This window comes from Trachypithecus francoisi, unplaced genomic scaffold, assembly GCF_009764315.1.
Source record: "Trachypithecus francoisi isolate TF-2019V2 unplaced genomic scaffold, Tfra_2.0 Lachesis_group8, whole genome shotgun sequence".
Taxonomy (NCBI): domain Eukaryota; kingdom Metazoa; phylum Chordata; class Mammalia; order Primates; family Cercopithecidae; genus Trachypithecus; species Trachypithecus francoisi.
This window is the reverse complement of record NW_022681473.1, coordinates 85,367,127-85,383,895: the sequence shown is the minus strand read 5'-3', so window position 1 is coordinate 85,383,895 and position 16,769 is coordinate 85,367,127.

Genomic DNA, 16,769 nt, shown 5'->3' with positions numbered 1-16,769 from the left:
GTCTGGCAATGGTGTTATGATGCTTATGATGGTGCTTCTGCCATGGCAACAGGGAGGCTTCCCAAGCTGCAGGGAGCAGCAAGAGAAAGTCGGAGCTGGAGAGCACACGCCTGTCAGTAAATGCAAGAACAGATCAGGCGGGAAGCACAAAGGTGGGTGTCTGTGAGTGGCTGGGCAACACTTTGAGAAGGGTTGGGGTCATGACACCATGTGGGTGAGAGCTCAAGCCATTATAAGTTAGGCATTAGAAGCCAACTTGATAAACAACCCATTCACAATATCAATACAAATGAAACGATCCATGAATCAATTTAGCAAGAAAGGTACAGGGTCAATGATAAAGAAGACTATGAAATCTTATTGACAGATGTGAAAAAAAATTCTGAGCAAATGAAAAAGATATACCATTTTCTCAATAGAAATTATTTATCTTTACTATAGTAATCCTTCCAAAATTAATGCAATCCCAAACAGAATCCCAATTTTTGTCAGCTGCATAAAATAAGTTTAAATTTCTAATGGGAACATAAATATCTGAAATGAGTTAAAAAAAAAAAAAAAAAAACAAAGGATCATGAGGGTAGATTTGCCTTATCCAGTATCAGATGTTTGATAAAGCCATTACAATAAAAATATAATGGCAATGACTCAGACTAGTAAAATAGAATAAAAAGTTCAGAAAATAAATCCAAGTATATGTGGAAACTTAATATATGACAAAGGGAACATGTTAATGAGAAAAGGAGTGTTTATTTTATTAATGCTGCTGACATAGTTGGCTATCCAGAAGAAAACATAGAGAAATTCTTAACTCTCGCCGTACACAAAAAAAAGATTCCAAATAAATTAAAGAGCTAGTGAAAAATTATACATTAGAACAAAATTTAGGATAACACTTACATAATGTTGAAGTAGGAACACTTTCCTATGTAAAATAAGAGATCCAGAAGCCATAAAGGAAAACACCAACATATGGCATTTGACTACATTTTCTTATTGTTAAAAAATTGAGAAGACAAAGTCAAAATACCAATGATGTCCTGGGGTATACCATTTTGTCACAGATGTGATAGATATAAGGTTAATCTCCCTAATGTACAGAGCTCTTTTAATTTGTAAGAAAAGACAACTTCAACCCAGTACAAAAATAAGCAAAGGATAAGAGAATTCACAGCAGAAGAAATAAAAAAAGCCCATGAAAAGATGAGCTTCCTCACTTGTAGTCAAGAAAGCATTAAGTAAGTTTAAAGACATCATTTTTGCCTATCACATGGGCAAAGAAAAAAAGAAGAAAACCAGAATTGGTAAACCTGGGGGAGATTTTCACAGTCCTATATTCTGGGAAGGCTTGAATTGCTACAACCTTTCGGAAAAGTAAACTAGAAATGTCTACTAAATTTAAAAATATGCAAACCCAATTACCCAATTCTGAAAATTCATCCTATAAAAATAAAATTGCCAGCACATAAGCATTTATGTTAAGAATGCTTATTGCCATTTTTGTTTATTTCTGGATGTATATTGACACAGAAATAGTTCAAATTATGGCATATCTTTAATAGGAAATATTATGCAGCTATTAAAAAACAAAATGGTCAATATCTATTAACCCAGAGAGAATTCCATGATGTCTTGTTAAGAAAAGCAGGCTACAGAAAAATAAATATGGTTCTATTTTTATAAAAACAAGCACCAATCCTCCTCCTCCTCATATATGTATGTGCACATTTTCATAAACAAAAAAGTGTGAAAAGTGTAACCTTAGGGGGTGGAAAATGAAGGAGATGGTGGAGACAGAAATCATTAAATTCTATGATGTATTTTCGATTATTTTGTTGGGTAGAATGTTTATGTAGTGCTTCTCTATTAAAAGTATTAATAAATAAGATAATGTTTTCAAAGAAAACGTGACCTCAGAAGCTAATGGGACCTGGACTTGAGTCAGGTACTATTGTTCTTACAGAGGAATTGAGAGGAAATGAATCTGACAGGAAAGAAGAGAAAGAAACAAGAGGGCGACTTCCCACTCCCATGCCACATGCTTCCATTTCTCCCTCTAGGAAACCCTTCTAGGGATGCTGCACTTGCTCTGCCGGTGGGCTGGCTTCATGGACTGCTGCCTCTCATTATCCAATTCCTTTCTTATAATTTCTAGTCTGCATACCGCCTACTTAGGTGGTCTAATTTAGGCCATGTGCACACATTTGGGGGATGTGTATGTTGCTGGTATATAACATTTTCACATTTAGATCCCTTTAATAATCTTCATTTGAATAGTAGTTCAGGCAAAGGAAAAAGAGACCATGTTTGCATTGATGTCTTTCAGCCAAACTCTACCACCCAGGAGCTAGCCAGTGTCTGGGGAAATTGGCCAGCCTGGACTCTGGCAATAAAACAGCCATTTATCCTAGGCCAGAAACAAACCTTTCCAGGCCTGAGGTAAATCTACATAGAAATAAAATTTAAATGAGGAAAATACTACTGGGGTGATGCTTTAAATTATTTACATTTGTTCATCTCCAACAGTAAAACAAAGCTTCAGGGATGCAGACCCAGAGACAGTGTCTTCCCACTGAAATACAGAAGAAACATTTTGATTTTACTACTGTTCTTAAATATTCTGGAAACCTAGCCAGGCATTAGAGACAATGGAAAACTATTCTTGCTTTTAAAGATATAGTTAAGTTAATTTGGCTGCTGTTGTTTTCATAAACAAAAAACTGTGGAAGGTGTAACTTTAGGGGGCAGAAAATGAAGGAGATGGCGGAGACAGAAATCATTAAATTATATGATGTATTTTTGATTATTTTATTGGGTAGAATGTTTATGTAGTACTTCTCTATTAAAAGTATTAATAAATAAGATAATGTTTTCAAAGAAAAAGTGACCTCAGAAGCTTATGGGACCTGGGTTTGTGAGTCCCACCCACCCCTGCCTTTCTAAAAACTCAAACAATCTTGAGTTTTTAGAAAGGTGGTGGGGGGACCAGGGAACATGACCAAGAAGAAATTTCACTTGTCCCTTCTTGAGATCTAAGAAAGGAAGCACATCCTTCTTAATGCCCTGTTTCTTGGGCTGACCACCTATCTGTTCAGAAGGTTGTCTCTAGAGAGCCAACTGTTCCTGCTGTGATTTAAGTCTGTCTTCTCCATTCCAACAATGGGAGTTAGAGAGAGTTAATTAACTGATATGGTTTGGATCTGTGTCCCCACCAAATCTCATGCTGAAATGTAATCCCCATTTTTGGAGGTGGGGCCTGTGGAAAGTGTTTGGATCATGGCGGTAGATCCCTTACTAATGGCTTAGTGCTATTCTCTTGGTAATGGGTGAGTTCCAGAGAGATCTGGTTGTTTAAAAGCATCGCACCTCCCACTTTCTGTTCTTTCCTCCCACTTTCACCATAGAATACACTGGCTCCTCATTTGCCTTTCATTACGATTGTAAGCTTCCTGAGACCTCCTCAGAAGCTAAGCAGATGCCTGGCGCCATGCTCCCTATACAGTCTGCAGAATCATGAGTCAATTAAACCTCTTTTCTTTATAAATTACCCAGCCTAAGGTATTTATTTCTAGCAAGAATGGCCTAATACACTAGCCTTATTATTTTTTCCTCACCTGAAACTTGAGCTGAGTAAGGAATCCTTGACTGTCAATGAATCTATAGAACTCTGTTCACAGAGAAGTACATTTGAGAATCAAGAAAAAATCATTTTTAAAATGCAGGGGACGCAAATGTCTGAGACTTGCCCAGAGACAGCAGATAATCAATGGCAAAATCAGACCCAAAACTGCTGGCATCCTGAGTTAGTTGCTGCTGCTTGCTGCTTAGAATCATTACCTGACTTTGCTAGGTGAATGGGGATGAGCATTCTGAGCAGAAAGAACATTGTATACCTAGAAAAAGGTCTGAAACAGCATAAATGTTTGGGGAGTTTTGGAAATTTGATACAAGCAAGACAGAGGCATAAGGACTGTGATGGAGCCATTGGATAGTAGGCTAGAAATCAGCCTTGTAAGCAGGATACAAAGTTTGGACTTGGTATTTGCTGCTACTCTTTAAATTACAAGCTAAAGAAACCTAAGACCAAACGCAGCTAAGTAATGGTAATAACAATAATGGCTAACACTTAGCAATGTTCTAAGCTCCTTGTATGCATTAACTCATTTGGAACTCATTACAATCCAGTGAGGTGGATGTTATTATTATGCCCATTTTAGAGATGAGGACATTGGTATTCAGAAAGGTTAAATAATTTATCCAAAGTTACATAGCCATTAAGTGCCAGCACTGGATTCTAACGGAAAATATATTGACCCCTGTGATTGGTAAAGTCCACGAGTAAAGCCCACTTCGTGCGCAACTAAATCATCCAGGAACTCAGTTTCCTAGGCTCTGTCTTGACTGGGTCAGCTTCTTTTCATGCACTGCCTTCATATGTGGAGAGATTCTCCCAATGCAGAGAAAAAGAAACAATTCCTATTTCAGAGCAAGAGTGAGACCATTTCCCTCCCAACACATACATGAAAGTTCTTCTTGGCCTCTTCTTGCCCATTCTGAAACTCATCACTGTGGCCAGGTGCATGGAGTGCATAAGAAGGCAGTTGGAGCTGGGCCAACCACACGAATTGGGCTCTCACGAAAAAAAAGATCCATTATCACAAGAGGTGGGGTGTCACCAGATAGATGCCCCATCAGAGGATATAAAGAGGGGAGGGCACAATAGAGTTTGCACTTTAGAAAAAAATGGTGTCGCAAATGGATTAGAGGCACGTAGAACTGGAGACAGGGAGGCCAGCTAGAAAGCTGACTGGGTTTTCCAGGTGGGAAATTAACCTGAGGCTGTGGTGATGGCAAGAAGGGAACAGAGTCAAGAGGTATGTAGGAGATAGATTTGCCTTTAGGCCTGGAGGAAGAAGAAGGAATCAACGGCAACCCTGAGGTTGTGGTATTAACTGAAATTGAGAAAACAGGAAGTTGAGTAAGTATTCAGGGGAGAGGGAAGACAGTATTTAAGCTCATTTGGGGATGTCTTTGCATTTGGTCTGCCTTTCCTGCTAGACAGTAATTTCTATGAGCCAGAGACCCCATCTGCCCTGTTCGCTGTAATATCTGCAATGACCATGTAGCACCTGGCACATATTAGGTACTCCCCTATTAAATGCACAAAGAAAGGTGTCTACCTGATATCCAAGTGCATGCACTAATTACGTTGTTGGAAAGTCAGAAGAGATACCTGGCCCCACAGTGTAAATTTGGGGGTCACAAGGATATGGGCAATAGAGAAAAATGGGGACATTAAAGAGATGGTTCAGAGTGAGTGTGGAAGGAGAGAGTGAGCATAGAATGCCTGCATGTAAGGGGCTAGCAAAGGAAGATGAGCCTAGGATCTGTTGGAAAGTGAATGATGAGAGAAGGAGTAAAAGAAGCCTAGGGTGGTAACAGGGTAACTTGGTGTGGAAAGGGAGAGTTGACAGTGAAAAGAATGTCCACTCTTCCACTTGCTAGCTGTGTGAACTTGAGCAAGTTATTTCACATCTGTGTGCCTCAGTTTTCCCCTTTTAAAATGACAAAAATAATACTGCCTATCTTAGGTATAGTTGTGAAAAATTTTTAAAGTAAGTTATTTTTTAACTTGTAAAGACACAGTACTTGTCTCAATATTTACCTAAGGAGTAATGAGTCATACTGAATACCATACTGGGGCCAAGTAAGACACAGACTAAAATGTGCCCGCTAGACTTGGCAAGTTGGATAGAGTTGGGCCTATACAAATGAACAATCTGCAAATCTGGGAATGAAAGCCAGATTGGATAAATTGAGAATGGGAGGTAAGGAAGTAAATACATTATCCACTGTATTTTTTTTCTCCTTGGCAAGTAGCAACAGCTAATATGTTTTGCTTATCCGTCTTACTTACTGTTTATCTCCCTAACTAGAATGTAAGCTTTATGAGGACTGTGACTGGATCTGTCCCATGTGCTTAAGAGCATGTGGGCACATAGTCTATGTTCAACAGAATCTATTGAATGACAGGACAGGACAGAGGGATATGGTGGACTGGTGGGACAGGAATAAGACTTTTTGTCATAGCATCCCCTTCCCCCAGTAGGTTTTCCCCTATGGCTACATACCAACATTGCCTGCAAAGTAGTAATTTTAGCACAGATTCCCTAGGTCTCCCTCGCCAGACATGCTCTGAAGATACATCTTTGGTTGGGGGTGTGGATCAGGCCCAGGGAGTGTTTTTTTCAAAAACTCCCCTAGTCATTAGGACACACACCTGGCATCACAACTACTGCCCTGTACCATAGTTTGTGATGCATAACTTAATATGGAAATAAAAAGAAACAAAAGTTATTCAAGCCTTCAGTCATCATTTCTCCCCTCTGGATCTTAATCAAATTCATATTTTTTCAAGTGTGTTTACATTTGACAACCGAACAACTTAATAAAAAATTCCAAGGGTAACAACTCAAAGAAATTCTATTACAACAAAGTCTGGGTAGAAGGAATGGATTGGGCCTTAAGAAGAAAAGAAAATGCCCAGAGCCAGTTTCTCTGTGGCCATGTAAGCCAGCCATCAATCACAGCTCACACCTGCCTTCCGCTCTGCACAAAGGAACCAATTGAGATGTGTCTGCGCCCCCCCATAGGAGGCATGGGAGCCTGGACAACGCAGGCTCGGAAAGGCAGGAAAGCATGACAGATGTGACAGAGAATTATACCAAGTTGACTAAGCGGCTAACAGGGAATTCTCAGAAACTTTGGGCTAGTGTTGAATTCTAAGAACATACAGAAATACATGTTCAAAGAACGAATGAAGTGAAATTTCTCAGGGAAACGGAAAAAAAACATTTTTTTTTTTTTTTGCCAGCGAAAATCGTAGAATCTGGTCACTAAAAACAGAACACTCGGGAATAAAATGAAGAGGATCTGTTTTATTAGGACTGCATCTTACGTACGTCTCTTTGATCAGTCTGTAACTGATTACGCCCTCTGGCCTTATCTCCCATGATGTGCCCTGGCCTCGCCTAGTCACAGAGAGCCTACCCTCTGATGGCACTGACTTTCCCACTTTTCCCACGACAAGCAGCACATGCTATTTCACGTTTCTGTGCTTGAAAAACGTTTCCCCTTCTCCATGCAACAAAAGCTGACTCATCCTTCCAGACCTACCTCTGATGTAGCCTCCTTTGGGGAGACTTCCCTGATTGCTCGGGCAGAGGGAGTTAGCTCCTTGCTCTTCTCTGCACTTGTGCTCCTTTGCTCAATGTCAATTCTGTGCAATATCAAAATCTCATGTTGTAATTATTTGTTTATTCCATCCTTCATTAGGATGTGGCTTTTCACGAATGGAAGTCATGTGTTAAGCAATTTAATGGCTACTGCCTATGTGCTAGATGATAATATTTGTTTCTTTTCCATACAGTAATCCTGCAAAGCATATGATTTCCATTTTACAAATGAGAAAACTGATTCTCTGAGTGTTCAGATAAAGTCCCCGAGGTTAAGTAGTTGATAAGCAGTAAGCTGTATGACTCCAAAGTCAGGGCTTTTTCTACTATAATACACTGTCTTTCTTTAGCTTCTTTGTATGGGCACATGCTTGGTGCCAAACAAATGAATGAATGTCATTTATACTAATTTTTATAGGAATTATAAGAGCAGGACCACGTCCTTTCCTTTCAATCCATCCCGGGGACTAGTTCAAGGTATTCAAGGTATATACACTCTAAGCTCCCCCCTAAATATTTTGAATGAGATGGCTCAAAACGTGTATAAACAGATTCCATGCTACCAAGCCTATATAATTAGTATGTGATTGTTGGAAACAAGTGGGTATATTAGCCAGTTGCCTCTGTAAAAAGAGCAACTCTGCATCAAATATATCAAAAGGAAATCCCTTCCCAATATTAAAATGCATAGTCATCAACAACCGTATCCAACAGGCAAGCCATTTCATACATATAAGTACACCTTTCAAGTATCAAGTTCTAGTCAGCTTGCTAGGATATGGTTTTACTTCCCATCAGATACTCCATAGCCTTACAGAGACCCTGGTAGAGAGGAGACAGTAGTAACAATCTTTCATGTCCACATCATCTTTCTCAGTTTTCCTGTGAAGATCTCTGGGGTCTTGCCCAATTGTAGGTGAGAAAGTTTGGTAAGAGTTCACATTCTTTTGAGGAAAATATTGATTCCAACATTACCTCGTAACCTTTCCAGTGACTCCATATGCTGAAGTTAGTTTGTTTTTCATGCAGCAAACACTTACTTAACTTCTCCTTCTTTCTCTCTCGGAAGAGAATATAAACCCAACTCAGCATTTCAAAACAAAATGACAGCTTAGCTGCCATATAACTGCATATACTTTAGATACGGGATTTTTATGCCAGGCAGCTGGCCCATTCACCCTACAGTTACCATGGCCATTTTTTAAAATATAATCCAATCGTTTTAATTGCCTGTGGTTTGGCCCTGGCCTAGTGCTCCATTAAGTAACCAATTTGAGAGCCCAGAGAAATGGTTTAATTGTGAAATGTAGCATTCATTCTCATTTTTCAGATTCTATTTCTATTTTAAGTTAGATGATAAGAAAGCAAAATTCCTGGGCCATATTATGATCTGAATTCATTCCTTCATTCAACAGATATTTACTGTGCATCTCCAAGGAGCAGCAGATTCTGGGGTCAGGAGGACAGACTCTGGAACCAGACTGTGAGTTTACCTTCTAGCTTCTTTATCTGCTAGTTCTATAAACTTGGACAAATTTTGTTTGTTTGTTTGTTTTTGTTTTTGTTTTTTTGAGACGGAGCCTTGCTCTGTTGCCCAGGCTGGAGCGCAGTGGCCGGATCTCAGCTCACTGCAAGCTCCGCCTCCTGGGTTCACGCCATTCTCCTGCCTCAGCCTCCGGAGTAGCTGGGACTACAGGCGCCCACCAACTCGCCCGGCTAGTTTTTTTTTTTTTTTTTTTTTTTTGTATTTTTCAGTAGAGACGGGGTTTCACCGTGTTAGCCAGGATGGTCTCGATCTCCTGACCTCGTGATCCGCCCGTCTCGGCCTCCCAAAGTGCTGGGATTACAGGCTTGAGCCACAGCGCCCAGCCTGACCTTGGACAATTTACCTAACCTTAGAGCTCCACCTCTGTCCCTCTCCTATAAAAGGAGAATATCAACAGTATCCACTACAAAGGGCTATTTTGAGGCTCAAATGAATCATTAGATATAAACACTTAGAAGAATTCCTAATGTTTAATACATTTTAGTTATTATCATTGTAATTATTATCCTATTATTATTATTATTACCATAAGTCACCATAAGTCAGACATGGTACAGACTTGGTATGAGGTACTGAGGATACAGAAGTGAGAAAAGTACATCAGTTCCTGGCCTCAGGGAGCTTATGTCTAGTGGGGAAGACAGACACTAAATAACAACACCAGTAAGTAAGTAAATGTAAACTATGGTAGATAACCGTGTGAAAGGTAGGTGTGTTTACCTACCATAGTTTACCATACTCACTCACTGGCGTCATTATTTAGAGTACAAGGTGCTCTGAAACCCTAAACAAGGGGGCCTGTCCCAATCCGAGTAGGAGATGATGGCTCTTTTGATGGAACAGAAACTGAAAGGAGGAGCAGGGTTAACTGGATGAAGGTGAGTGGACTCCTGGGAGGACTACTGCAGGCAGAGGGAACAATGTAGCAAAGTGGTTAAGTGAAAGGCCAGTATGGCTGCAGGCCAGAGGGGTTGCTTGCTTGCGGGAAGTGTTACATGCACAGACTTCTGTTGAGGTTGTTGACAGATAACTATAGTGTCGTTTTTAAGCTGTAGCTCTAAAAAATGGTTTAGTTCTACAAACCATTTCCAACGTTACTTTTCTTTTTCCACGTTGACACAGCACTGAGAGCTATGTAAGCACCGTGTGCTCCCTTTTGGGCTAACCACAAATAAAGTCGGGATTTAGTTTACTGGCTATAGCTGCAAGAATTAGGTCAACTCAGGTGCCTTGTAACATCTATTCCCTTACTCACTTTATGAGGTTCTATTTTTATCCCTTATTTCCTCATTTTATTTTGAAATGTTAAAGGGCTTTTACGTCCTTTTGGAAGTTGGCAGGATATAAATCCCCAAATACGTAAAATAAAATATATTGATTATGAACAGCTTAATTGGCTGGAGCCTGGTTCAGGAGAAAGAATGTAGTTGCAGGTATGCGGGGCCCACAAGGAGAAAGACCTTGAAAGGGTGTTTGCAACCTTTCATTGGGATTGCTTCCTATTTGAAATTGCCAGTGTCATGACTCAAGGGGAGGGAGGTGTGGAAGAGGAGGCATCCAACATAACTCACTTCCATTGGCTTTCTTCATTTGAATGTCGCCAGATTTAAATGTAAACGGTGTGTTAGCACTTCGGAGCTTCTAGAAGGGAAAAATGTGTATGCTGAGCCTCCCAGATTTGTTTGGTTTGTCAGTTGTTTTCTGGGCTTGCTTTTTCAAATAGCTGATGCGTTTGTCTGCAAGACAAAGAAATGAGAACAACGGGGAGTTTTGTTTGTGATTCTGTGAATCTGGCCTCATCAATTACAGCTTCCAGAGCAGTCTGATGTTAACCTGTCTGAAAGCAACAGGGAGAATAGCAAAATTCTTTGGCCACACTTCATGCTTTTCCCTCAGCTCTCTACATCTAGCCCTTCTACCTGCCACCAACTTTCCACAATCATTCATTCAACAAGTATTTACAAAGTACCTCTTAGGATGCCAAGTATTTCGCTAAGGGCTGGGGATAGCATGAAATCAAACCTCCCTGCCCATCTTTCCTTTGCCTTCTTTCCACATCCCCCCAAATGAAGCCTTAAAAACGTACATCTTCTCCAGTACTTCCTCCTGAAGCACAAGAGAGACAAGAACAGGCTTGCCCAGCTTGAAGAGGAGGATTATGTGAAAGATCCCACCATGAAGAAAGTCCCAGAATACACGATTGCAAGGAAGAGGTAGGGAGTAGTGAATGAGAAGCACATTCATGTCTCTACCTTTTCTTTCTTTGGTAATCTGCTCCCAGTGGAGGAGAAAATGGAGATCTCATGTGGACTTAGAAAAGTCTAAGCTGAGAGGCCTGATTTGGAAATAATGAGATTATTCTGATAATAAGAATGAACATCTACATGATTATTTAAAATCCACAGAGGGCTTTTATATGCACAATCTCAGTGAATACCCAAAGCACCCCTAGGACAGGTGTTAGGATCACCTTTTCCTAGACAGGAAAGGGGTTTGGGGAAACTTGGCTTTACTGCTGGAAATTAACCAACTGGGACTTTAACTTCTCCCTCCCAGAGCTTTGCTTCTCTCTCTCTCAAATCCAGGGCTTAGAGCAAGCGCAGTGCTACCACAATTGAGAAAAGACTGCCTTGTACAAACTTGCACATAATATCTTAACTCAGTCTTTTTCCAACACAGGCAGCCTTCAGCTTTGTGTAAAGAAGGAAAATCCTGTGAAAAGGAATCATGAGCCTAATCAACAGAGAAGGAAATGGAGGTTGGGAAAAATTAAGCAAGCCGCCTCAGGTCACTTAGCAAGAAGTACTGGAGCTGGAATTTGATCCCCAGTCAGTGAATCTGACGCCAAAGTGCAGAAGCAGGAAAGGCCCTGCTGCCCTGGCAGTGAAGGTAGAATGAAGCCTGCATCTGTCACCATGCAACAGACAAAAATATTGTGCTTAAGCCAAGAATCCTGGGTTGGAATTTCAGCTATGTCACCTCCTAGCTGTGTGACCTTGGCCAAGTCACGTAACCTCTCTGATCCTTTAGCTATAAAATAAGGAAGACAGGGTTGTAATGTGGATTAAATATAATAATGTGTCTGCATCCAGTGTACATACACTAAAACTCTACACTGGGCACGGAGGTTCCCAGAGGATGATGAGTTACAGCTCACAGACTAAGAGAGAATACAGCAAAAAGTACAGGTACCCGTGGACAAGTGCCCTTTGGAGTAGGCAAACATTGACTAAAATCAATCAGATACTTTAATCCTGGGTCTCCCCAAATTACTTAAGTCCTCACAAACCAGTGGGTGCTTTCAGGGCTAAAAGTTAGCTGCAAAGCCCCAGGCCGACACTGATTACTAAAACAGGTGCTTAGTGCTGTGGCCAGGGAGTGGCCTTTCTTCTTCTCCTGGGAACTCAATATGGCTGGTCTGGCTGCATTTCCCAACAGCTGCTGAAACTTCCCAAATGCTGACATTTTACCCAGTCCCTATAACATACTTACATAACTTTTCCGATCTATTTATTTTGCCTACATTTCCACCTAAAGCTTCTGATCTTTTAAACATTATTAGATGCATCAGGATTCCACTCATCCCCTCAACAAAATATCAGTTGAGTCCCTGCTACATCCCAGAGCAATTTAGAAAAGAGGAACTGGCACATGACACAACTTTAAAAACCACCAAAAACTTACATTTTGTAAAGTGGTAGGACACAAAGTGCAACACTGTGCAACGCTGTTTTCTGGGTCATTTCTTTACAAGCATATACACTTCTTCCCTTGTGTTTGCATAGTTTACATCTAGGATCAGCTTGATGATTTTGCCCAGTCTTTCTATGGCCATCAACATTCTTAACTTTCCTAAAGGTTAAGTTAAGTCCCTTTCAAAGACAGTTTTATTGTCCTACTTCATTTTAGGGAAGAAAATGCTAGAAAGCTCTCAGATTACTGGTGTGTTGTGTGGCTTTTTTTCCTGAAATGTAGCAATATAGAGTACCTTATTTAGTATCCACATAACTACAACTAAATCACACTGATTCAAACAGTTTTAACAAAGTGCATCCTGTCATGCGGTAACTTTGCTCTTGCAGTCTTCCACTTCTTTGGTTAAATTCAAAAGCACAAACTCAAAATTCAGTTAAGGGCTTTCATCAAGAAAAGAGCTTCTAAGTACTCATGACATTCAAATTGTACAGGATGCAGCTTTTGGGAGTGGTGTACTGTGTTTTCAGCAGCAGCAAGATTTGTTCCTTGAGAATACATCTTGTACCATGTTCACTAAGCCATCAAAGTAAAACAAGAAGGAGAAGGAAAAAGAAATTAACAACAGGACCGGGTAAGGTTGAACATTCCAAAACAACCAAGTCTCCCTCAGCATTTCCACAGAGGCTACATCCCCAGACTCTAGCTCCAGTACTCCCTGAGTGTGAACAAATGGTTTCCCACAGGTCTAGCTCAGATCATTCATTACGGCCACCCTTCCAGGCACCTGAATGAACACATTGTGTTATCCTCATCCTCAGAGTCTCTTAAAATGTTTTAATCTCTTTTTTGAGAACTTTTCTCCTCAAAAACCTTCAAGGTTCAACTCCTTCAATATGATTCTAACCATCTTTTCCTATTTCCCAATCCTTTCCCATTGTTACCCAAAATTTTGGTCCAGTTAAACTATCAGCATTACTTGACCACGGCCCAAAGTTCACTGCTGTCGATTCTTGGCCTTGCTTCTCCCTCTGTCTGTAACATCCCTCCTCCTCCTCTGGCCATTGAGCGTGTAAAATCCTATCCGTCCTTCAAAGGCCATCTCATTGCTACATTCTGAACAAAATCATTTGAAATCCTTTGAACCTGATGTGATTTCTACATTTTTATCACTTCATTCCAGTCCTATAGTATTTGCCTTCTCATGTGGCATTTCTCATTCTGCCTATGATATTTTAATTCCCTTGAGAGAAGAAGCCATATCTTATCAAGTTTTTAACCTTCTAATACATGGCCTGAGATCCTGGCCCAGGATAGAGTCCAAGTTTTGTGATATTAGATAGTGCTACAGCATACCTTTCCTACTAGAACATGTACAAATATAATATTTTTCTGTTCTCTGGTATTGCGGAGAAAATAAAGACTTGAGTAGGACATAGAGGAGATAATTAGATAGCCTTGGATAAGTCAGACTGGAGAAGTGAGGGTATAGGAATCCTGTTATAGCCTTGGGGTAAACTGTTGACTTTGCAGATATGCCTCTAGGAATATAGGTACATGGAGTTGCTGAGGCAGATGGCACTGCATGTGCCCAGTGTATAAAACACTTTAAAAATGGCCACATCCAGGTCTCTTGACCATGCTGGAAATCTGTAGTCAGTGCAGGTCTTGGACATTCTGACCAGGGACAGAATTGTCAGAAGTGATTTTAAGACATGCTTTGCTGAAAAATGCACCAAAAATATTGCCCAGGAATATATATATATGTGTGTGTGTGTGTGTATGTGTATATGTGTGTGTGTGTGTGTGTGTGTGTGTGTGTGTGTGTATGACATTGAAACAGTCATAATCTTAAAACTAAGCCAGGAAAACTGCCTAGACTGATCAGAAGAGGAGAAAAGATGGCTCCACCTCATTCTACCTAAATATAGCTTTTCAATTTTTTTAACAATATCTCCCAACTCCCAAATATACTTAGGTGCAGAGATGGTCATCTGAACTGGGCTATAGAAGTCTGGGTTCTAGCTTGAGATCCTACATTAAATAGTTAGGTTACTTTGGGAAAATGACTTTACCTATCCAAGTCCCATGTTCTCAGCTCTAAATTCTAATAACCTGACATAAAATTTAGAAATGCTACAATTCATCTCAGTTCTGCTCCTAATTCATATGTGGCTGGATGTAGTCTCAGCCACTCATTCCTAAAGTATCTTCCTCCTTTGGCTTTTTTCTTGTATTTAATTATTTAATACCAGAGTTGCTACTCTCACTTCGTTTTTTTTTTTTTCTAGCACACTAGAACCCTCTTGGACTATGACTGCCCACCCACTAAATTGTGTTCCTGGTTACAATTCCACAGGGAACTCTCACCCTTTCTGGGACTCTTCAGATCAACACACCATATGATGAAACTGTTTCTTGTGTTTCAAATGAACAAGAACAGAAAGGATTCCATACGCTGAGGAATATCACATAAGTGGGAAATCACAGTCTAGGTCCCACCACCTCTTTCTCTTAATAACAAAACACAGGGAAGCCCAGTACTTGAAGAATGCTTAACCTTCATGGGCATTTGGCATAAGGATAAAAATCCACATGATTAGAGGATAGTTCTCACTTATACCTAAAATGCTATTATTAAGAGAAATAGTCCTTCATAATCTAAGGACATGGATGGTAGTGTATTTGCAAAAGATCTACTTTTGTATATTGCATGATGGTGACGGATTTAACTTAAGTGAAACCAATGCTCTTTAGGTGTCAACAACTGACTAAAAGAAGGCAGAAAAGAGAAGTACATGGATTTGGGGCTCAGAAAAGTGAGATTTTTAAAAGAAGCAATTGCTGTATTATGGCATTCAAACATTGTAAAAAAAAAAAACAAGGATGCACGCTAACATTTTTTGAATGTCTAGTTACATGAAAAATCTTGAGATAATTGTTTTCAATAAGTTATGGTGTTGAATAGCCACGAGAACCTTATTTCAACCCCATTTTGAATTTGGGGAAACTAAAACTAAAACAAACATCCAAGTCCATACCACCTGACTTCAGAATCTCTGTTGTTTTTTCAACACCATATTATAAGTCCAGAATGTGGCCTCAAGAAATCTTCTATTTCAACCAGCCCTCCTTCTTCCCTCATGTTCATCCCTGCTCCAAGCATGACTGTTTTTATATCGTCATTGAGCTATGTCTGTCCTATTCTTGGAATCCTACATTTAAGACTTTCCATTACATTTGTTGATAACCCACTTCAAGGGCTAAAATCCTTTATGATGAACAGGTATTTCCATAAGTACCTAAATCCCTTTTGTTGCTATTTCAACTCAGGATTTTTACCCCCAGGTGTGATTCATTTATCCACTCATTTATATCTGACCCAAACATACTTTTCAAACTTAAATCTTACTGCTCCCTTTCGTGGATGTTTTAACATCTTTTGTTTAAAAATAACGTAAGAGGCCAGACGCAGTGGCTCACGCCTGTAATCCCAGCACTTTGGGAGGCCGAAGCAGGAGGATTACTTGAGGTCAGGAGTTTGAGACTAGCCTGGCCAACATGGTAAAACCTCATCTCTACTAAAAATACAAAGTTAGCCGGGTGTGGTGGCACGTGCCTGTAATCCCAGCTACTCAGGAGGCTGAGGCAAGAGAAGTGCTTGAGCCAAGGAGGCAGAGGTTGCAGTGAGCCAAGATTGCACCATTGCACTCTAGCCTGGGTGACAAAGCGAGACTCTGTCTCCAAACAACAATAACAACAACAACAAAACTAAAAATAGAACTACTATATCCTCTAGCAATCCCAAACTTGTCATTTATCCAAAGGAAAGGAAATCAATATATCAAAGAAACATCTGTGTCTCCATGTTTATTATAGCACTCTTCACAACAGCTGAGATATGGAATCAACCCGTGTCTATCAACTAATGAACGGATAAGAAAATGTGGCATATATACATAATAGAATATGATTCACTAATGAAAAAGAATGAAATCCTGTCATTCATGGCAACATGGATAAAATTGGAGGACATGTTAAGAGAAATAAGCCAGAAACAGAAATCTAAACACTGCATGTTCTCATCCATATGCAGAAGCTACAAGAAGTTGATATCATAGAAGGAAAAAGTGGAACAGAGGATACTAGAGGCCAGGAAGCATGAGGGAAGGGGTCATAGGGAGAGATTTGTTAAAAGATATAATTACAGCTAGATAGGAGGAATAAGTTAGAGTGTTCTATACTAGCATAAGGTGATTACAGTTAACAATATTATATAGTTTCGAATAGCTAGA